The 24,840-nt window shown below is 37.6% G+C and overlaps 1 protein-coding gene across 2 annotated transcripts in view; it reads right to left on the reverse strand.

The window, feature by feature from the left end:
* The window catches only part of Col8a1 (collagen type VIII alpha 1 chain), a 134,788-nt gene that overhangs the window by 36,319 nt on the left and 73,629 nt on the right, over window positions 1-24,840 (reverse strand). Inside the window, exon 2 of one of the 2 annotated variants that reach the window (XM_034514889.2) lies at window positions 16,589-16,707. The exons of the other annotated variant lie outside the window; for it this stretch is intronic. The gene's annotated coding sequence lies outside the window, so the exon portion shown is untranslated. The remainder of the gene's footprint in view (window positions 1-16,588; window positions 16,708-24,840) is intronic. 2 annotated transcript variants of the gene reach the window in all.

The raw sequence follows: 24,840 nt of genomic DNA on the forward strand, positions 1-24,840 counted from the left end.
CTTTTAATTTGAACTTGGCCTTCCACGTTGTTATAGAGGCACATTTATTTTCCAAGGTAGAGGTATAGAACACGTACTTAACAGTTTGTTGGCTCCATAAGTTTTACATATCAAAATGTATGGTATATGGGATTTTCTTCTTCTCAGTTCATTGCATGACCATAACAGGGACATAGTGGTGGAGACACACACACACACACACACACACACACACACACACACACACACAGAGAGAGAGAGAGAGAGAGAGAGAGAGAGAGAGAGAGAGAGAGAGGTTTAAATGCCCATAATCTCCTCGTCAATACAGACGTGCTGAAGAATCAGAGCATCAATTCAAATTCAAGACTATAATATGAGAATAACTACCTGCAGCTATTTTCATTTTTCCCTTATCTTGAAAATGAGATTTCTGGGAAAAGAAATACGATTTTATGAGTAAATCAAAACCATAATGGGATAGTTTCATGAGAAGAAAAACCTAGAAGAAAGCAGAGGGAAATATCCCTAGAGGTCAATTGTTCCAAACATGGTGTGTGTGTCTATTCTGTCAGCCAGAGCTGTGATATCGAAAATGATGGCTGAAATAGCTGAAATTCTTAATAAAAATTCCTGGAAACCTCAAGGCTTCTGGGAAGCATATGTGAAACCAAGAATATTTAATTTTCTGTAAAAGTTACATGGACCAGAACAAAGTGTTAAGACATCAGCTAGGTGTGACGAGTTGTCTGTTTTCACTTTTCTTAGGTTTTCTTAGATCTGAGAGAGGGGAGAGCCTTTAATGTATCCTTTGGGTTATTCTGGGAAATGGGTGGAGTCTGTTCCTGCTTCACCAGGTGGCACTGCTGAGATGATTTTTTGGAGGCTTTAGCATGGAAGCCCTGTGCTTCTCATGGCTCCATGAGGAAGCTGCAGTAGGCTCCTCCTTCTGTAAAGAGGACCAGTCTTTGGCCAAAGCTATGGGAGTAGCTGCGATCCCACTGTTCTACAGAGCCTTAGATCAATTCCCCTCATCTGGCCCTAGTTTCTTATTTGGCCAAGATCTCAAGATGGGTGAACCTCAGTCTCTCGATTTATAATCATTGTGGTCTCTGGTAAACCAGACACTCATGAAGCCTCAGTTTTTCTGGGCATAGAATGGAAGCTGGGACAGCCCATCTCTGAGCGTTTATAAAACTGCAGACGCAGTGATCGCTTCACCTCTGATGTCTCTTCCTCTGTTTTATTTGAGCTCTTTTAATGTCAACTATAGTATTTGAAAAGTTGTCTTCTATCAGGAGCCTTCTACTGGTCTTTTTGTTTGAACAAGAAAGTCTCTTCTTACTCAGTATCCATCTCTACATTCGCACCGTGCAGGCCGTGCTCTGGAGTGTAAGGGAGGCCAACGTGAAACGAGGAGCTGTTGTGTGACTATTTTATACCTCTCCTCCACGGAACTCCTGAGTGAGAAATGCATCTGGCTCCCATTTCCTGCAGAACTTTGCTTATTTGAAATGTTTAAGAAATCAATTGATCCAACTTCAAACAGACTAGATTTTGCTGGCTGTGTAAAAGCTCAGACCTCCTTTTGTGTCACTCCCAAGTCTGGGCTTCACAAACATCCAGTTCTCCTCATCCTTTACCAGAGGACTTCTTCCTGGCCATTGCTCCTTCGTGCTGAGCCAAGTGTCAGGCTGGGAAGGGAGGCAATAAATCTCTGTGATTCTTCATATCTGGAATTTTCCCTGTTCCTTCTGATAAGGAAATGACTGAGGCCCTCAGCTCTATGCATAGAGCTCAGAGAAATTTATAAACCAAATCATGTTTTACTCACAAAAGGGAAAGCAAAACGTGCTAAATTTGGCTTTGAGTTCATCCAGGTGGTATTGCAGAGGACTTAGGTGGTGGATGCAGAAATTATCTTTTTTCTTGACTAGATTGTATTTGGAAATTTTAAAAACAAAAACAAATTCCTAACTTTTAAATATTTTGACTAAATACTTCTGAACTGGAGGAAAGTAACAAAATTTTGTCCCATGTAGATGTCTTTGCAACGAAAAGTTTTTTTTTTTTACCTCCTTGTAGTAAGAGATCGTCCGCTCTGTGCTTTTCCTATTTCTATCCCTCCTGTCAGCTGCTTTGGTACTTCTAAATTTTAATGACTGAAATGAGTGAGATTGGAGACCGGCAATCCTTCCAAAATGGAAAGATTTTTCCATGACCTCTGCACATGATGTGGGAAAACAAATGAAGCCAACTCCGGTCTAGCCAATTCTGCATGGCCACTGCAAAAAGACATTCTCAAAATTAAACAAGAGAGCTGGTTTTTGAGAAGCTTTTTGTTAGGTTTTGTTTTGTTTTGTTTTGTTTTTTTGTTTTGTTTTTTTGGAATATTTTCTATCTAGCAATATCACTGACAACACTCACTTTCTGGCGTTTTAGTGAAAGTGGTAAGAATTGCTTGGAACAAAAAGTTTCATTCAGCTGTTCTCGTTTGCTTCAGGCCCATAAACACAGCGTAGAAAGAGAGCACTGTTTGTCCACAGGGGATTGGTGAACACTGACATGACCTCAGTCAGCAAGCAGGGTCTCTTAAAGGAGCCATACTACGTAAAAAGCTCATTTAAAATCCATTTACTATGAAACATTCTGTCTCTGGAGACTGCAGCTAGTTGGGTCCTCGTGATGGTTTTGTTGGCACACAGCAATACAGTCAATGATCCTGACACACACTCCGTTTTGAGCAAATTGGCCTATTTCTCCTTCGACTTTGAAAACAATTGGCTTGCGTTTCACTGACTTAATTGTTCTTTGAGAGCCACGTAGATGCAGCTTTTGAACTAGTGAAGCGGAGCCACCCTGTAGCTAATAAAAACATTGGTTTATCTAACAACCTTTGAGCCTTTGATCTCAAAATGTGTCTTCTACATATGGGTGACGCAGGCCTGTCCAATATCCCCAGAGTTCATTTCGAATGAAATATTTAAGCCACAGATAGAGGAAATCTTTGTGGACTTTCCATTTTAATTTTTGCTACCCCCCTTTTCTCTCTTGCTCATGCTGTAAATGGGACAGGATAGATTAAAACATTTCAGGATTAGATTTTGTTCTTGAACATTTCACTTGTGTAGTAGAACTTGGAAGTTTTAGAAAAGTACTTGGCAAATACAACTCATTTTCCTCTCCATTTTTATGTGCATTTTATTTAACAAATACTTCCTCAGTATTTAATATGAGCCAGGCACTGTGTTTCCATACAGTAACAAATCAGATTCCTGATCTCGCAGAGTTCTGCTTGAGTGGGAGGAATCAAGCAATGTACCAAATAAGGTCATTTTTAGATAGAGGTAAGTGATGTAAGGAAAAAGAATGGGAATGTGGGGTGGGATGGGAATGAGATTGGGATAAATTCCGGTAGGTAGCAAACAAAGGGTCTTCCTAAGGAGGTAAAAGAAGCTAGCTATAGGATTTTGCCTAGACAGTACAGGCTGAGTGCCCATCATTGGAAGTAATGAATAGATTAATATGTGTAGAGTGTGTAGATCATTGTCTAGGATTTACAAAATGTAAACTGCTTTTCTTTTTCCAAATAGTCCTAGTATCTACCAGTTCACGTCTCCTGGAAGATTCAGGGAATTAGAGAGACTGACTTTTAGAAGCTCAAGTGACACTCCCAAGCAATGTTTTTCCATGCATGCTGACAGGTTTCTTATTCATTGGCCTTCTTTGTTCCCAATCTTGTCCCCATGGAGCCCAATTAGGCAAGCATGGAGGAGAGGTCAGAAATCTACATTTTGTGCAAACTTGCTATAATTGATTCTTCAAACCCTCATTGCTAAGGGATATAGTCTGTGTCTGACTGTAGATCCTTTTGATCTAGTACTTTCCATGACAGCAAGAATAAGTAATTGTCTCAAGTGAGACGGACACTTCACAACACTTCCAATGAGACTGATTTAGTTTATAGACCCATTGTATGTTGTGGAGTTACATTTCACAGTTCCCTCCCCAAATCCTCAGGTCTAACTTTATTGGTTTTTCATCTGTCTGGGGAAGCTGTGGTTTTGGGTTACCCAGTTTTTGGCTGTGTATAATTTGGAAGGCATGTCTGATGTTCTTCAGTGCTGTTTTAAAATATGCCAAAGAACAAAAAAGATTTTTACCTTTTTGGTATAAATGCCAACCAACATTTGCCAAAGGCTCCTGTATCCTGGAAGACATACCTGACTAACTAAAATTCCTCTATATACCTATTTTTAAAGCATGATATGCCCAAAAGGGGAGATGAGTATGCTTCATTTCATTCCATCTCCTTGGCATTCTCTTTTAATGTATCTTTTATTTTCTCATTTTGGAATGACTCATAGGCATTTAAAAAAGTCTTAGATTCAGGATTTAAAAATAAATAAATAAATAAATAAATAAATAACATAAAAATCCATTGGCTATAAGGAGAGATTCATACTGATTCCTGGGGCTGAACAAAAACAGACTTTAAAAATCCAGACTGGTTTCTGTGCTTCAGAAGTGTAAGACTTCTGTTTTTCTATCAAATACTTTCCTAAAAGGGGCTTGGTCTGGGAACACATGTATCTCATCCAATTTCTTTTTCATGTCTCAATTTTCTCTCTTCATTAGTTTTTATCCATAACTATGTGATAGTTCTGGGCAAATGCAATGATAGCAATGGAAAAAAAAAAAAACCCCAGCCCTGATCATGATGCTGATGGCTTGAAAGGACGCATATGAGTTTAAGGCGATGTAGAATAGTAGACATAGAACTTGTCTAGCATAGGGGAATTGAGAAAGTCATCAGAGGATGCCAGCTTTTAGAGCTGTCCACCTGCCAGTCATTCATTTAAGAAAGAGAACAAAAAAACTCCCCCTCAAAACAACAACAACAACAAAACTCTTTAGGTTGACAGTGCCACCTCAAAGTGCAAAAATGGGTAAGGAATGTAAATCACATAAAAACCCGTAGGACCCAAGGTAAAGAACTGGTAACGCTCACTGTCACAGAACTATATCTTGCCTTGAGCTTAAGGCTTGTACCAAAGAGGAGTGTGCTGCAAAAAAGCTCCTCTCATCTGCATGGAGAAGCCTCTCTTCCTGTGACTCCCACCCTATTCAGCTTAGCAAAATCTTTAAGCTTTCATCAGTCACTCAACAAAGCTTTGCTGAGCGCCACATAAATGCCAGGCACACTTGAACTTGCCAAGGATGCAGCAACAGAGATAGACATCCATTTTTACAGAGCTGTTGGAACTTCGCTTCTTCTCCCTCTGTAAAGATACTTATAGGTCATTAATACCTATCTCAGAGATAGGTACTGATGCTGGAAGGGAGCCTTACTTGAGACAAGAGAAGGCTGCTGAAGGAATTGAAGGCCACTGAAGGAACTGTATTTTCATAGAATTGAAGGTTGCTGAAGGAGCCATATTTCTGTACACTTTATGGGATCCTCAGGGTTCTGTACTTAAGAGCAAAATTATTACTGAACCTCTTTTTAAACTGTTTCAGAATTTTGGTTCCTATCTGACTGAATAGTAATTTTGGATAAATTATTGGACTGCCAAACTATTTTCTTGCTCTTGTCAACCATGCCTTGGTGGATGGCAATACTGTCTCCAAATTTTAAAACACAGATACAAAAATGCAACTGCCTAGAACTGTAAGACCCTGATCTCCACCAAAAAGCTACTGGTGACATGCTGTGGATTTTTATTTTATTTTATTTAATTAATTAATTAATTTATTTTGTGTGTTGATGCTGGAGATTTGAGTTCAGGCTCTCATGGTAGCAGGGCTGGCATACTACCTACTGAACCATCTTCCTAGCACTATTTGTTATATTTCTGTGATTTCCCTTTATTTTTTATGTTTGATTTCCATCACTATCACAAGTCTTTATTTCTTGCAAGTCTGAGCAAAGTTATCTATATATTGGTACAAAGAAACTACTAGAATTTGATTTGATAGTCATCCTGTGATCCTTGATATATTGAGATAAGAAGTTGTTTAGTAAATAAGATATCTTATATAAGGTGCTAAAAAGATTATCAAGGACCATGTGTTAAGGAGATCTCTGATAGCAGAAGACTAGAGTGAAGGGAGTGGATTTTCGGCAGGAGACCTGTAGTAAGGATTCTCAAGAGGAGAGATGCAGGAGACAGATGAGATACAAGGCTTGGCACACAGGCCAAGCACAGCATCTGTTAAGAGAGATGGAGTGTGGTTCTCCCTGACTGAGTTCTGCAAACACCACAAGTGCTATTTACCCCTAGGACGTCTGGACGCTAGACCAGGAGATCAAACCTACTTTCTTGCCCCCTTTTACATTTGCAAGATCATTAAAATTATCATCAAATAAATATTCATTATGTAAAATCACGTTTCATGGTGACATTTTCAGTCAACTACATTGCATATATTGACACCACTCGAACACACACACACACACACACACACACACACACACACACACACACACTTCACTCTCTTGTTTCCCTCCTGCAAGACTGCAAGACCCCTTGTTTTCTCAAATGGTTCTCCTTGTGCTTTCATGTAATGTACACACGCATATTCTATGTCAACTTAACACGAGCAACAGTCATCTAAGAGGAGGAAACCTCGATTGAGAAAATGCTTCCAGAAGATCAGAATATAAGTTGACAAGCCTGTAGGGCATTTGCTTAATTAGTGATTGAGGGGGAAGTGTCTAGAGCATTGTGGGTGGTACCATTCTTGGGCTGGTGATTTTGGGTTCTTCAAGAAAGCAAGCTGTGCATCCCATGGGGAGCAAGCCAGTAAGTAGCACTCCTCCATGGTCTCTGCATCAGCCCTTGCCTCCAGGTTCCTGCCCTTCTTGAGTACTTGTTCTGACTCTCTTCAGTGATGAATAGAAGTATAAGCCAAATAAACTCTTTCCTCTTCAACTTGCTTTTGGCCATGGTCTTTCTTCACTGCAGTAGTAACCCTAACTAAGATGCTGTCCACAGCAGTACTATTTGCTTTTGTGGCCAGCTTCATTGGATGACCCGAGTATAGAAAGCTGAGTTTGATTCTGGGTCTTATTGCATCTCAGTGCTCCTTGTGTTGTATCAGTCTGGTTTCCTGTTAGTAGGAATATTTCCTTAATTATTCATCTATGAGTTGATTTTGTTGAGAAAATTCAGAAAACCTCACCTTTGCTCAATGACATTTGGGAACTGGTTTGTAGATATCATTTGTTTCAGCAACCATGATTTATTTTTTTTCAAGTTAATAAACGACCTAATTTAAAATTATGCACAAATTTATATGTACTTATGATACACATTACAATGTTTTGAATCACAAAATAGCTGAATCTAGCTAACTGATGTATCCGTGACTTCACACAGTTTTTGTGTGTGAGGAGAACCCAACATTCATTATCTTACTTTTCCCCCCAAATGCACCATGAGTATGTATCACCCTACTGTCCTAAGTGTACTTTCCCCCAGGAAACACCATTCTATTTCTGTGAGAGCAAATTTTTAGCTTCTTCAGCGAGGTAGACTATGAGGGATTCTTTTGTTGTTTTATTAACTGTATTAATTCACTGAACATGGTATCCTCTGGCTTCACCCAAGTTGTCACAATGACGGGATTTCCTGAATAGTATTCCATTATGCAACCATGCCACATGCTCTTTCCCCATCATTTAGCAGTGGACACTGATTGGTTCTGTGTGTTGCCTAGCATGTTTCTCAGCAACTGCTTTGATTCGGTTCCGGCTCCTCCATTTTGCTGGACAGACATCCTTAGATAAATCTGTGAAGTGTTTTTGTACATTAGTAGTTGTCTCTTTTCTCTACAATGGAGAAAATAATTGTATCTAATTGATTTGCTGTGACTAGTTGAGTCTGTATGCAGCATAGAGATAACATGATAAATATTTATTTTCAGTACTGTGGTACAAATACAGATATGATTCCAGCATATTGATGTATTTCTAGAGCTCCTCATTTTGAACATATTTTTGTCAAAAGAATGAAATAAAGACAGAAGGAAAGAAGAAGAATCAACGTTCAAATGATAGCATCCTTTTATCTGGTCATTTACCAATGTAGTAATTCAAAGGCGTCACTAGATGGCAATAGTGAGTCATAAAACTAGCTGCTTGTGGTTGATCTCATTGATTCTGGCCTTGGCAAGTGCTTCCTGTGCCCTGTGGCCTTAGATTCAGGCGGTTTCATTCTTATCTTCATGGGCCTTAAACAAAACTGCAGTTAGCAAAGCTTGTATTCTGTGTGTATTTTTGAGGCACCTTTAGAGATACTGGTTCTTCTAAAGGCAGCTGCGCCGAGTCTGGATTCACTTACCACCGTATGCATAGATGGGGAATATACTTATCAGGAATGTCTTAGGCCAAGTGACAACACAGAGTCAAAAGCTAAGAAGATCATCAGTGCTTCTTAAAGTGTGTCCTCCTGCTAGCAGCCTCAGTATCTCACCTGGTTACTTATTTAAAATACAAATTCTGGGCCCTCTTAGATCTGGAGATAGGGAAGTCTGTGCTTTAACAGTCTTCTCGGGTGATTCCTGTGCCTTCTCAAGTTTGAAACCCACAGAGATAACAATGTTTCAAATAGTATAAATGTTGACACTGGAAGATTCCTCAGAAAATACCCTACTTTAGTTTCGCCTAAAATGATACTGTTGCCAAGTTAAATGACTTGCTGGAAAAGTAAGAAGATGGGCTGAAAATGATGGTAGTCCCCAGCCTTAGAGGTGGTAGAGCCAAGACTTGATGCTAAACTGAATAATCCAGCTTTTCCAACAATGCACTTTACCACCTTCCTCCTCCAGACTGAGACTATCAATGACACATTGTGTCCTAACTGAAAAAAAAGTCACGTGTGTATTTAGTTCTAAAGGAGTTTATTTCAATACCTATTTCTATGGGAGTGTGACAGCCTGTATAAAGCATTCCCTGGAGTGTGGGTTTATGTATGTAATGGAGTGAGGGGGAATCAAATAAAATATTAATGCATATGCAAAAAATTACAGCCTCTTGGAAAACACATGAATGCCTCTAGGGATTAGGGAAGAAAGGCAAGAGGAGGAGACTTCAGAGCTAAACTGTAGATATGGGTACATGCTCACAGGCTGAAGTAGAGGAAAGGCTTTTAGAATGAGGCATGAGCCGCAGAGTCATGAAACTGGGGAATAGGAAAATTTGCACAAAGGCTGGGATGTAGTCAATATGTTACCTACAGCAGTATCATGTCTGTTAAACATAGCTGACACTCACTGAATGATAGCTGTGTTAACACAGTACTGACCATTTTATAATTATTATCAGTTGATTTAATCCTGGAACACCTTTGTGCACATGGACTCTGAGCCTTGCTTTACTGATTAAAATATACATGCACTCACTGTCCTTGAAAGTCACTGTACCTATTTCCATTTCTTAGAGAAATATTATTTACACTTTAAAAGATTTAATATTTACTTCATTCTTCATAATGTGCAGGAAGTATAGATTTGTATAGAAGGATGAATATATTCTTAATATATATAATCTTTTCACCAAATTTTGATTTTTATTAAAGTAAAATGTATGCTTTAGCCCTAATTTTATCTTATGCAAATAAGACCTCTTCAAACAAGTATAGGTCCCTCTCACTCAGCTTACTGGCTATTTATAATTACTATCTGTTACTGTTACTAGTTAGAAACTAGACACCAATTAACAATGTTTCTATAATACATTCCACTAAAGTAAAATAAAATTAATTAATAGCACCTCTGTAAAACTGCATTCCTTAGACCATTCAATCAGTAAGTAACAACCCTAGGCAAAGGGTAGCATGAAGCCTAGAAGTTGGTGATGAATCTAGGTTTTAGTAAGTGTGATAGTGGATCTGAGAAAGTTGGAATGGTTCTCCTCCTTGGAGCAAGGCTCTTACACAATTAGAAGACTGCCACTGACTCCCCCCATTTCTTTTGAGAAATTATTTCTTAAATTTTAAGATTATAATTACATTTTCCCCCTCCCTTTCCTTCTTCCAAACACTCGTTGGTCTCTTTCAAATTCATGGCCTTTAAAAAAATCATTGTTATTGCAATATATATATATATATATATATATATATATATATATATATATTATAAATGTTATTGCACACACACACACACACACACACACACACACACACACACATTCCTCAGTACATAAGTACAACCTTCTCAGTTTTTAAAGTGTTACTCATATGCTTGTTTTCCGGGGTGACCATTAGGTAATCTTATCACAAGCATATTTTTCATAAGGCATAAAATCAGAAGGTTTTTGTTTTTCTTTTCTTTTTTTTTTTCAACCCAAGGACTGAGTGTGTCCGGTTATTCTTCATTTATTTGGAATGTTGGAAGTGGCCAGGTTCTCATGATAATAGACAAACAGACAAACTGTGAGCGGCAAGTAGCAGAGAGAGCTCATTGCAATGCCCTGAGTCACGGAGGAGAGGAAGCAGAGTCATGAGTGAGTAGCTGGTCTGGAATCACTGGTTTATTACACTTTTGTTTCTATTTTATAAGCACTCACTGTGAATGTGATTTTTCACAGTCAACATTTGCATCTTATCTTCACTGGTCAGAAGTGCCAACTGCTAAGCTGGAAATTCAAACTGTAATGAAAATTCTGGCAGGACTCAAAGTTCTGCACATGGATGGCCCTTCCCAGGAGGTGCAAATGGTCAAGGATTAGTTAGGATTTTTTTTTTTTTTTTTTTTTTTTTTTTTTTAGTTATTTAACCTTTTCCCTGAGAAAAATCACTTTTCTGTAATGTAGGTTTTGATCTGTAAAATATTTGTATTGAGTAGAATAATCTAGAAGACGCCCTTCAGCTCTGAGGCTCTGTGTTATTTGTGAGATAATGCATACATGAAACAGATGACTTGTTTCTGAATTTTCATGGCAGCAAAATTTTAGTGTTACATTAGTAAAAGAATTTATCAGACCGGCTAGGTCTCTATGAGTTCATGTGGAATCCTTCAAAGTGTTCTGGGTTCAGTAGACCCTCTCTAGCTCAGAGTTGCATTTACAAGATTTAGTTCCACATGACCTTTCACCTATTTTCCTAGCTAAGACCAGGGCAAATTTTGAACAGGCTACATTAGAAGTGGTTCATGGACCACTTGTTTGAAGGCAGAAGAGGTACAGCTCACACAGGGATGTCTGTGCTTTCTGAGAATGACCGAGGCCATTTCTGCTTCATGTGCACATTGCAACTTTAATCTTTAAACGTATGCTTGTGTCTCAAAGTGCCCTGCTACCTCAAGAGAATCTAGAAAACCTAAGTACTGTATCTTCTTTGTCTAGGGTGCTTAAATAAACTACAGGATGCCTTGTTCTGAACCAGAAAGGAAATATGATCAGGAAAGATGAACCTACAAAGCATTCTTATTAATACTGGCACATCTGTGATTGAAAACAAAATCACATTTAATATCCACTTCTCATACTGGGAACAGCTGTCTTTTTAGTTTGCATCAATTTTGGAACCAATTACAACAAATTTCAATCACACACACACACACACACACACACACACACACACGGTCAGTTTGAAAATTTTTGCATAAAAATTTAAATTAGGATGTAGAAGTATTTGAATTCTCTCACCTAGACAGAGCTGGCTGTTGTTAACAATTTTGTTTGTTTTTTTGTTTGTTTGTTTTTGTTTTTAATTTTATTCTGGGTAAGCATTAAAAATGTAACAACCTGTTACACATTCTATTTGAAAATCTAAAAATATGATTTTTTTTAGTGTTATTCCTTGGTTCATTGGTTCTAGAAAGTATTTACCCCTCCTCCCAGCAATTAGGAAACCAAACTTCTGCAGTTTACTCTAGGTATATTGTTTTACAAGAGCCCTCCCCTTCATGCACAAAGCTACAACTCTTGGAAACAGAACTGTAAAGATTTCTATTAAACTATAAAGAAGGCCTCTCCCCTTTCTAACTCTTGTTTTTAAGTGTACACCATTCACAAAATGACAGACTGGTGCACTCTTTGGGGACAGTCTTCCCGCACAATGTTTCCACAGTGTTTCAAACTGATCTTGGCCCAAACATGGAGCTGACGTCAGTATTACTGAATAAATTCCAGATACCCTGATACTGTCTTGTGTGGTTGCAGCATGATTTTAGTAGCATTGAAGTAAGAAGCAACAGTAATGGGAAGCTTTGTTTTCTGGTTCTTTTTTTGTTGTTGCTGCTGACTTTCAAATTTCTGTGAAGATTAGACGAGATAATCTTAGTCTAACTTTTAGGGTAGGAATTGAGCCCATCCCACATAGTAAATGACAGATCCTAGCTGTTAGTGTATGGGGTTATATTTTGCTACTGCAATTTTTCCTTGAGGATTTTCAGTTAGATTTTTCAAGATCTACTTTTGAGGTTATGGTGAACAGGATATAATTTACCAGATGACAAATTTATATATAATTATTTTTTTAGCATTGTCTATATTAGCATAACAGCCAGGTATCTATTTCCCTCTTGATATTTATGGGAGAACAGGTTTTAAAATAAGCAATGATACAGAGCTACAAATATAATTTGTGATTTTTTCCCATGGAATTTTAGTTTCTAAACCTTTCGTGCATTTAAGTAAGTATAAAATGAATCCTTAAAATGAATGGGCATTTGGAAGTTCAGAGAGTAAAGCCTGATCTTTCCCCTAGATATAGAAGATACAGAAGCTATACGAGTATGGCTGGATTGCTAACATTAATCTTCACTGCTCCTTAATAGCATCCTGGGAAATTTGTTTAAGCCACATCAAAGCAGGTGCAAATACAAGCCCAGCAATATGAAATCACACTGCAGGCATTGAGTATTGAAATTCTCAGGCCTAGCACTATACTACAGAAGCCTGTGAGTCCTATATACAAAGACATTTTCTGCTAGCTGTGTTAAAACATGTAAACAGAGGGGTAAATGTATTCATACTGAGTTATACATATCAACACATTAATCACTGTCTAAACCATGTTAGTTCCTTGAACTCAGGATATTGTAAATATAATTTCAGCATGAAGTCTTTTTTTTTTTAAATCTTGCCTTAAGAATTCAGCATATGTCTCCTACTAAAAGCATATCTGAATGAGGCTGAACCACATTTCAAGTGCTCAGTAACCATATATGGTTTGTGACCACCACATTAGAAGTGCTGCCTGTCTATGTTTATCACTCTGGAAGACACCAGAGAGTAGCCATGTGGTTTAGAGGGATGACAGAGACTAGCACCATGTCTACAACTGTCTGTTTCCTGCCTCTGACATTTGCTGTTGATGTGACTCTGAAGAAACAATTTAGTTTCTCTGCATCTCAAATCCCTGTTCTTTAAAATGGAAAATGTTACATGACTACTATATCCCTCTCAGGAGGCTGGGGGTAAGATTGAATAACATATTGTATGTGAAAGTGTGCTGTTAAACCATAAAATGCCATGCACATGCAAGACATTATTATGTCTTTTATAAGACATAATTTTGCTCTCATAACTTGCCCAAGGCCACATTCCAAATTGGTAGGGAATGAAGGTTAGTATCTGAGGCCTCTGACTTACAGCCATCTGCTTCAGCTAAATGCTGCTCATACCAAATTAGTTTAAAATGATGCTTCACCCCCCCCCACAAAAAAAGATCTTTTTTATTTAAAAGATTGAGGAAAGAGGAGAGTGGCATTAAGAAGTAAATTCCATATCCAGCAGTTACTTGCATAATGTTTTTCAGTTGAAGTATATATAAGGATATTTATATCCTTATATACTTAGAATTATAGCCATCAAGGACTGGACTTTACTGCCATCATATAACATAAAACCCCATGTTCTGCAAAGTTTCGAACAACTTTTGAATTAAACTGTAATTTATCAGCTCTGTCTCTAAAACAGCACAACCACAAGAAAGTCCTTCTGTACTGGACTTGATTAATAACACAGATATGGATCAGTGCTGCAAGTTTTCCATTGATATTTTTGGTTACAGATGTCCTTCATTAATTCTCATGTGTGAGACACCGCTGCTTATAGTGGTGACCCCAAGAGACACATTAATGATAAACAGAAAATGGGAATTTATAGGTCCAAGCCATATTATTTGGTGCTTACCGTGTGTAAGGCATGTTAGATATTTAATGGTCAAAAGAAGCAAGTTTCAATTCGTTTCTCCTCACTGGCTGATATGCTATTTCCCTTGAAGAAAGTACAGAATGTGTGTGCCCAGATGTCTGCGGTACATGCATAGGTAATCTGTACTTTGAAGGTAAAATGTTGATCAGAAAAGCCGCTCTACTTAGTTAAAAATAATTTAGACAGCTCCCTTGTGTAATCTTGGAAAGCACAGAGGCAGATCACCATATATTTCTCTTTCCCTAACTGTATGCCTTTTGTAATGTGTGCATTTATGTGTTTTTCATCACTTTCTGTATCGTGTCAAACAAATATCTTTGCAGAACTGAAAAAGATGCTTAAAAAGCATTTTTGAGTTTTAGTTCTGTGTGAAAGCAAGTATAAACCCAATTCATTTCGAAAAAGAAAAAGATGTATATGCAAGAACTCCTTTATACTTCTTTGAATTAAAATTCTTTAAAATGACATTTAGATTTTTTTTTTTCATTAGAAAACTGGTGATTAAAGCTCCAGGTTTGCCTCAACTGGCCATATTGAGTAACGATAATTTTTGCTTTGACTTACAGAATCCCTACTCTTGACTATTGAATGGAATAGTTTATTGAGTCACCTTTACATTTTATTGCTTTGCACCTTAGTTTAAAAATAAAGAACTTAATTTTTTAAAAGTCCAATAAAATATATTTTTGATCTTTCTACCACAACTTGACAGGCAATTCCTCTCCTTTGCCCCGTAATAATCACCTTCTGCATTTTTTTATGATTTAGTTGAACATTATTATTGTAATTTTTTACTGGGTGAGCCCATCAATGTCCTTGGCAGCAGGATTTTGTTACAAGAAATCCAGAGTCTGTAGTTGGTTGTAAGAACCGCAGATTTTTCTCTGGATTTAGTTCACTGTCTTCCTCCAGAGGGGATGTAATGCATGCCATGCCTCTCCTCACTGGTTTCTTCACACCCTCTGTCAACTTGAATCCTAAACTCTGTTGCTTAAACAAATATGCATTTCTTTTATTCAATAGCTTTGCATTATAAACATTTTATTTGGGGGACACCTGGCTTTGATGGGACCCAGTACAAAGAGTGGGCAATATCTACATTAAAAATGTAATATCTTAGTCAAATCATTGAAGTATTTGCATTATTCCTTCAGGTGCTCTGAATGAATCCATTTACGGCAGGACGTGGTCACATGGCTGGATGCTGCGCTGTGTGTGTCATTTCATTTCAATGACGTATCTCTTGCACAGGAACACACACACACACACACACACACACACACACACACAACTGAAGAAGCTTAACCAATCAGTCTTTCAATTATTAAATAAAAGTGCACAGTAAAAAGTCATTGTGCTATTACATATTAGGAACTCTAAAGCCATGTGTCCAAAAGTCACACTTAAAACCAGGCAACCGTAATAAGCACAGGATGGAGTGGGTAGTATGAGATAATGTCTACTTGTCAGAAATGGATGGTATGTTGTGAACTTTTTTTTTCCATCAAAGTTCAAAAGTTAATGATGTACTTTACATTTTTATTGCTTTTACTGAGACATCAATTAAAAAATAAAAGAGATTCTGGCATGCTGTTATTACTTTTCCCTGTGGATATATTGAATACCACATGTGAATAAAACCACATTTGCTATATCATGCTGTGTTTCAAACATCCTAGCCTGTCTTTGGGAAAATTCAGTGAATATCACTTCAATCATCTGAAATGAATAATTTCTTCATTATAGTTCATAACTTCAAACTATAAAATATCAGCTGGAAAAAAATGGGCCCAATTAAGAGAAATATGATAATGGTAGAAAAACACATATAGACATGTCTGAGAGATGATAAGATTATTTTAATTTTCCCATTTGCACTGGAATTATTTATTTTACAAATCTCCAGATCTTTTATTACTTAGAATCCTTTGCTGAATCATGAAAAGTAGCTTAAGTTAGCAATTTTTCCCCATACAATCCAGCTGCTAGCATCTGGTGGATACTTGGATACCTATTTAGGTCCTATGGAAATGATTATTCTAAGAGTCTATTTCAACATGCCTGGACTTAAACATCAGCTAGGCTCACACTCTGTATTTTACTGTAAGTTTATTTTTTTTAATTCAATGTTAGTGGTAGCTTCAAGTCTTTTTCAGCAGTGTAGATAGTATCAGAGACAGAACAATAGCACTTGAAGAAAGACTGGGTACCTATCTGCCTAATTGTTTAGGTACTGCACAGCTACAAGTATCTGCTTTACCAGTGGACCAATCCATGGCTGGCGCTCTCCCTCCCTCCCTCCCTCCCTCCCTCCCTCCCTCCCTCCCTCCCTCTCTTCCTCCCTTCCTCCCTTCTTCCTTCCTTCCTCCCCTCTCTCCTGCCTCCCTCCGCCTTCCCCTTCCTCCCTCCCTTTCCCCATTTCTTCCTCTTTTTCCTCCTCAAACTCACATTTAGGCTTGGCTGGCCAGTAGAATCAAGGACCAAAGTCCTTGCTTGACTCTTCTTGTAATATCACTGGGGCTGGGTCCAGTCTCTTCACAGGGTTTACTTTATTCACAGAACAGCTTCTGAAGTGGAAAGATGATGATGCTTTTGTTCAATGGCATATAAAGTAAAACGAAGACTTATTATCAAACTGTGTTTCTTTGTATCATATAAGAAATTGTATAATAGAGGTGCACTTAAGAGCTAATAGAGATTCCTATAGTGAGAGGGAGGAGAACATGTGTTTTGCTTTTATTTGAACAAGTACATGTTAATTTTATACAATATATTGCTATAGTTTAGATTTGGAATCTCTCCAGACACCCATATGTTAAACGCCTCATTAGACTGTGCTGTTATTGGGAGGTGGTGGACCATTTAAGAGACGAGGCCTACTGGGAGGTAGTTAGGTCATTAGGAGAGTCCTTTTGAAGAAATACTGGGACCCCAATGTCTCTGTTTTGATTTTTAGTTATCACAAGGTGAGCAAGCCTCCACTTGCAATAACCCTAACCTACAATATACTATTATATAATATACCAAGTAATTATTATGTAATATAGTATTATAGGCTCAAAACAACAGTCAAGAGCTCATGACCAGACACCTCTGAAATCATAAGCCAGAAACATTTATTCTCTTTTAAAGTATTGGTTACAGTGACAGAAAGCTAACATGTATGCACACATATGTCCAAATAGACCATGCACCATATTCCTTGTTTTCATCATCGGGTATTCAATTTCCATTAATTATATTCTTGCTAACACGGATGATAGCTTAGAAAGGACATGGACATTTGTTATAGAGAAAGCAAATGTGTGAGGAAGTAATACCTCAGGAAGTATAGACTCCTTTAAGAAAAGTCTTGGGATCCATCTCAAGGGGAGGCTCCAAGTCCTGACATTATTACTGATGCTATGGTGTACTTATAAACAGGAGCCTAGCATGGCTGCCCTCTGAGAAGCAAACAAGCGTCTGACTGAGAGAGATGCAGATACTTTCACCCAACTATTGGACTGAAGTCGGGGGAGGGGCCTGTGGTTGAATCAGGGAAAGGCTGGAAGAAGCTGAAGAGGAGGAGGGTAACCCCATAGGAAGACCAGCAGTCTCAACTAAACCAGACCTCTGAGATCTCTCAGACTCTGATCCACCAACCAGGCAGCATACACCAGCTGGTCTGAGCCCCCCAACACATATAGAGCAGAGGACTGCCTGATCTGGCCCCAGTGAAAGAAGATGTACCTAATCCTCAAGAGACTTGAGACCCCAGGGGATGCCTGGCAGGCAGAGGGGTCTGTGAGGGAACATCCTCTTGGAGACAGGAGAAAGAGGAATGAGAATGAGGAACGGTGGGAGGGTGGACCAACGACTGGACTGTAAAAAATGAAAAGTAATAAAAATTACATTTCAATGACTTACTATCATGTATTATTAATTATGAAATGTAATTTTAAAAACAATCAACTTTTGAATGATACATTTTCCCACCTCATTTGCACACACCTTGAATTAGAAGTTGTCCTAAGTTATTTGTCAAATAGGGTGTGGCAGGCTTTTTGTTTAGATTTTCTTTGAATTTTGACACAACTCAAGCAGAGATGCACAGTTCAGACGTTGTCCCTCATTAGATGATTCACAGACCATGTGAGATTGTTCACACTGAAGATGAGTTTCGGAATTTCACTGCTGTCACCACTAACAGATAATCTCATGTGTTTGTATTGTGTTTCACATAGATGTGCCTAGAGATACTTGTAATCGTTGTTTAGAAAGAGATGTAAGCAGAAACAACTTCAGAGTGTAGATCAAGAAGATTTGAAAGCCAGCTTTTGCTGATTTGGAATCAAACGCTAGATTGGGTATCTGATTTGCAGTTTTGCAATAAGTGGCTCATTCTAGAACAGTATTTTAATACTTTCTGTAATAAAACAGTCATCTCATATTTTATGATTTCTAATATAGTATCTACTTATTGTATGTTCGGCTCTTAAAACATGTGGCAGCTAGTTTGACTAAGGAGACTTTAATCTTTGCCTTGCCATTCATTGGGAAGAGAGTTGTAGTCTCTGGGTATGAAACAAACCAAAGTATTCAGTATTCAAACACTGTGAGGTGGGTGTGGACATATTGCCTACACCAGCAATTTAAAACTCAATCACATTTCAGTTTATTTTTGAAGACTGAGCTAGGCAAAGTGCTAAGCACGAAAGACTCAAACTTCTTCTTTTATTTTTTACTCCACACAAAAATTATATGATTAAATGTATGTTCCAACATGCACTTATTAGATGAATTTTCATTGACAAGAATTTTAGGATGAAAGAGATAAGAATGGATTGGTTGCAATAACAATATCTAGTACTAAAGTAGCTGAAGACAATAACATGATGTTTTTTTCAAATATATTAATTGATAACCCCTTTGATTAAAAATGTATTTATTTGTTGTGGATGTGCCTGGGTGTACGGATATGTACATCATGTGTTTCTGTGCCCATGGTAGCCAGAAGATGGCATTGGATACCCTGAAGGTGGAGTTACAGTGTATTTGTTCTAGACAACTCAGTGTGGGTACTGAGGCCTGAATCCTGGTCTTCTGAAAGAGCAGAAAGTGCTTCTGACTCCTAACTCCATTTCTACAGCCCCATTATTGTTTTTTTAAAATAAATAGATATTTTAAATTTTATTCTTTACAAATGAAAGACATTAGAAATGGCCATTATGGAAAAAATGATACAAAAATATTATAAATAAAATTCATTACAGGCAAATTAAAAGGTGAAGTGGAGGCAACCTTAGTCCTCGAGAAACTGTTATACCCTGGAGGTTTTTCACGTGACCCCAATCCCTCCCCTCTCCTCTGTGTTCCTTCCTATGAATTTGAGAGCACTTATGGTGGTTCTGACCAATCCAGCACAGTGGAAGAGACATTGTGCAGCTTTCTCATCCTTATTCCCTCTCTTCTGTCTCCTGGTCATTCTCTTTATCAGTATTTTGAGACAGCCTCTCATGCAGCTTGGGCTCCCCTGGAACATGTTATGTAGTTGAGGATGACGTCGAACTCCTAACCTTCCTGTCTCCTTCCAGCTGCTAGCATTACAGGAGTGAGTCACCATACCTGGAGTAACTTCTGAAGGTGGTTCGTAGACAAACAAGGAGCTGTCTTGCCTGCTAGGCTATTGTATTTTGGAGCCCTGAACTTCTGACTAGGAAGTCTGATCACCTTCAGACCATGTAGAGAACCCTTATGTTGGTCTTACACTGTAAGCTAAGCACAGCCTTCCTTCCGTTCCTTGCCAAGGAATACTTTTCCTGAGACCACTGTACGCATAGCATAGATCCTTAATCATTTAAATCTCAGTTTGAACATCACTTCCTCAGAGAGGCCTTTCTTGCTCTGCTCTAAGACAAACTACTAGTTTTCACGTGTCTTCAATCTCTGTTTAATTCTGAGTAGTGGTTAGAACTTTCTTCCTCAATTATGCATCATCTTCACATAAAGTCAGCCGTAACTTGGACTTTTCTTCTCTTCCAGTAACTTTTCCTTTCCTTTCCCTCCCTGTCTACACCTCCTTCTCCAGCTGCTTTCTTTTTCTTTCTTTTTTCTTTGACATGGTTCCAGATAGCCCAGGCCAGCCTCAAGTCCACGTAGCCGAGGATGACCTGAATTTCTGCTCCTCCTTCCTGTAGTGGGATTACAGACATGGACCACCGTATACACCTCCAGTTCCTACCTGGGCACAGGAAACTTGTCTCTTTTGTACTAAAACCTCCCTTATAACTAGAACTGGGCCTAGCACATACTTAAGTATTTATAAATACTTGTTAGACCCCTTATAAATAAACACATCTTGCAATTCTTAAATACAGAACTTAACAGGGCAAGAAAATCAGCACTTGAGATTTTTAAACACTTTATTTTTTTTTAAGCCAGAAATGTAAAACTCCATGGGCATTTTAAAAGGCTTTGATGGTTCTGATTAGAGTTAAGCACATTCCTTCAATTTGGAAGAAAAGAAGAACCCACAAACAAAATCACAGCAGCGTAAAATTTTTTCAGGAGCATGATGAGAGCTCCCCTGTCAAATCACATACTTTTGAAACTGTATCACCATTCAACAGGCTCCTTGCTTTGAAATGAAGAATGTTTATCTCTCAGCAGTATTTATTGCTGTTGAATGTGTGATTATTTACTGGATAAGGAGCAAGTCTTAGTAAAAAGACTTTTCTTTTATCACTGTAAGTGTTGAAAACAGTCTTTTTTTTTTTAAACTTTATTTTTCATTTTTATTTTTGAGACTGGCTTAATTCAAGCATCTAGAATAAGGTGGAATATTTACTGTGTTTGGTAAGTGGGGTTAGAACTGCTCCCTGTGGTACCACTCACTCTGGGATGTAAGAGTTTTGTGAGCTGGGGATTCAGCATCCAGGTATGATTATAAAATTCTATAGTACTGAGATTTAATTTTATAAAACCCATGATTATGTATAATGAGAATTGCATTTCAAATTACTATTTATAGATGTGCTGTAATGTTTCACAAAGTGTGTAACATTCTCTCAGACACCCAGATGTAGGTTTCAATACATATATCAATATAGTCTGTCCTAACCAGTATTGAATTTCCAACATAAAACAGGTTGATTATATTCTTACGGTTTATGAAGGAAGATGGAATACATAAATGTACCCTTTGGTCTAGTTCCTTGCCAATTATGTTATCTGCCTATCCTCAATTAATCCTACAACTATGCAACAAATGAATAAAGGCAAGGAGATAAAAGATTATATTATTTATGCATTACTAAGAAAAAATTTGGTGAACAAGGAATCAGTAAAACAAAACTCCCTGGTCTTATCCCATCAACATCATCTAAGGCACTAAATATGAAGTTTTGTAAGGGAGACTAAATATTACCTTACTGATACATGTTGCTATCAAGAGCATGATAAAGGCCCATTGATCAGTACTGCTACTAAATTGGATACAGTGTTTCAACTGCACATTTGAGTTGTTTAGAAATGAATGGTCTCAGAAAAAAAAATGGGTTAGTCACCTGGAAGTTCCTAGAAGTGAGTCTTTCTTTTCTATGAGAAATCTATTGATTTGGTCCATGGCTATATATAATGTTTGAAAGCAGAAAAAGCCCATTTTCAATTTAATTAAAAGAAACTCAAGGTTATATATTCTTAGATAAAACTTTGCAAAATTCCTTTCTACTGGAACAGGATCAAACATTAATTGACAATGAAGTCTTGGTAAATAGAAAAAAGAAAGACATTTCTAAGGTCACATTAAGCCACCACTGAAGATCTGGATTGCCAAATCAGTGGTTTTCTTTTAAGTATGATTAGTGAGACACTCATTTCCTTTTGCTTAAAAAATGAATCCATGGTCTCATGACTCCACTTATAAGATTCAAAGCAGGAACACTAATTGATCTGGTAAAACCTGAAAATACCTACATCTCTAAGGTATATATATATGATATGTCTGGGTTTTATTAATTTGGTATGAGGACACGAGGAATGTAGACTCAACTACTCAAAAGGCGAATATACTTGAGAAATGGCAACTTTGCTTTAGAAGAGTAAAGGAGATGAGTTTGTGTGGTTGGGACTCAAAATTGGCCCTCACTATAATTCAAGAGGTGAAGTCTGATAGTCTCGCAGATTTTTTACTGTAAGTGCACCTGTCAATCATTCTTGCGCTATGTTATTTCTCACGAGCATCTCATCTTTACTGAGGAGATAAGAAAGGCAATTGCCTTCTTTTTTAATAAGGCAAACAAGGAAATGAACCTTCAAATTGACTATAATAGTAAGAATATAATGATGATTCAGACAGGCTATCCAAATAACAAGTGGAAAACAAAACAAAGATTATGTGTTTTTAATTGTAAATAGTCAAGAAGAACCAGATATTTTTTTACTGATCTAGACATTTGGCAATATAAAACAAACCTTAAACTGAACCAAAATATAAAAACTATGTAGATTTTTTTGCTTGAGATAATTGTATTGCAATACCTTTGCATTAATATTGTCTCATTACTTGCATTATGGTCAGTTAACATAGTCATCTAGGCAATAATTGATTTGGTAATCATTTGATTAAGTACAGTATTTTACCTACAATAATCTATTAAGCAGTTTGTTTTCAAAGTTAAAGTTGGCATAGTCCTGTCTGATTGATTCTTGTGCCTTCAAAACATATGTGAAAAACTTCAAGTTTATCTTGTTACTTGTTCTGTGAAATAACCATGAAGAAGACTAGGGTTGGAAGAAGCATGAAGGAGAGAAAAAATATTTTCTGTGATCTTGGGACGTGATCAAGACTTTGAAACATCCTAGGAAGAACAGGATGAGAACCAGACTCCAGACATCAAAGCGTGGTTGAGGTCCAAGTTTGTGTGGTCATCCTGACTTCAGTATTCTTGACAATAGTTTTTTGTTTTCTTTTTTTTTTTTTGACTGTAATAAATCTTTCTTCCCCTCAGAATTAAATCAAATTGCCAATAATGTAAGGTAAAATTTTATTTACAATTTTTTCCTAAAAATTAGTTATAAATAAAATTGTACTAAGGAATATTAGTAAGAGTTACTATTTCTTATGATGTCTTATGTCCAATAAGTATACTTTAAAGGTGTATGATTCAATCTTCATCACACTCCTACACTATAGCAGCATTCTTACATTTAAGATCACTTAAAATATTTTTAAAATCTTAAAGCATATACACACATTTTTTAAGATTTACTTTTTTAGAATTTTAATTATGAATATGTATATATACATAAATATATGTATATTTATGTTGTGTGCATGTGTGTATAAACACATGTGTGTGTCTATATAATTACAGACATGTGTGCATGCATAAATATGTGTGTATGCATGTGTATGTGTCTGTGCACGTGTGTCTATGTATGGGTTATGCATGTAAGAACAGGTGCTCATGTAAAATCAAGGAGTTAGTTATTCTTACAACCGGAGTTACAGGTGGTTGTGAACTCCCAAAGTGGGTGCTGGAAGCAGGACCCTGATGCTTTGGAAGGACATGACATACTTTTAATCAAAGAATCATCTCTCTAGCCTTTGATCCTCTGAATCTTAAAGACAGAAGCTATGATTTGTTTCATAGCTGGTGCCTAGAAAATATTTCTTAGATTACGTAAAATGTCATTCCTTGTGCTTATCCTGAGGGATAGATTTCTATTAGTCATTTTGTCCTTTGGAAAAAAACCACAACTTTGAAGATCCCTAAGGAAAAATGGAATTTTTAACCCAACAGACAATGTAGATTGACTCATCTCTGTCTTTTTGGGTCACCGAGGATGACCGATAGGGGTGTTTTTACAGGAATTGGTGGGAAGGTAAAAATACTTATTCTGGTAAAAATAACCAAAGAAACAAGCCATCCAGTATGCTATGAACTTATTGTCTTCATCGGGAGATGCAACAACCCCATATGACAGTGACTATTGACTACCAATGCACTGAGAAACCCAGAAAGATGGCACCTACACACGAAAGATGGAGAATCCATGTCTGGGGGCAAATTGTTAAATAAATGCTACCTTGTTTATTTTCAATTTTATCCTGATTTATTAGCCTTTCTGGTGGTTGGTGGGACACTGCTCACATTGTTCAATGCTCTATGATCCCTGACAGTGATGGTTTTGCTGTGCCATACATAGGAGAGCCAGGGGATTACAAAGACTCTTCTTCACCCAGAGTTCATTTGTACAACGTTGATGAATTGCACCATAATAGTTTTTTTGAACATCCACTCACACCAGGAACCATGTTTTTTTGTTTTTTTTCCAAACACAGTCACACCTGCACATGTGTACATAGTGCTGTATAAAGTAAATGCAGCAGACTGCACACCTTGCCCCTAGGAGCTCACAATAAAAACCAGACAATTGATGTAGCGGAAAACTGCAGGCAAACAGGTGTGCAGCTGTGTAAACAGAGAAACAGAATCAATTAGAGGATTTGCTACAAAGTGCTGAGTGCCCGGTGCTGTTTTTATGCTGGAACTGAAGCTTGTGAAATTCTCAGCCTGCAGAGGTAGTCTTTGTGGTGCTAAGAAAGGAAAGGCTGATGGGGAAGGAAAGAAGTTTCCCTCTGGAGGAGAGGACAGGGAACTTCCTACTCCCCAGTGGAAGGGTTCATGTACTGCTCCTTTGGTCCTCTCTATTTTCTA

Source organism: Arvicanthis niloticus, chromosome 12 (genome assembly GCF_011762505.2).
Source record: "Arvicanthis niloticus isolate mArvNil1 chromosome 12, mArvNil1.pat.X, whole genome shotgun sequence".
Taxonomy (NCBI): domain Eukaryota; kingdom Metazoa; phylum Chordata; class Mammalia; order Rodentia; family Muridae; genus Arvicanthis; species Arvicanthis niloticus.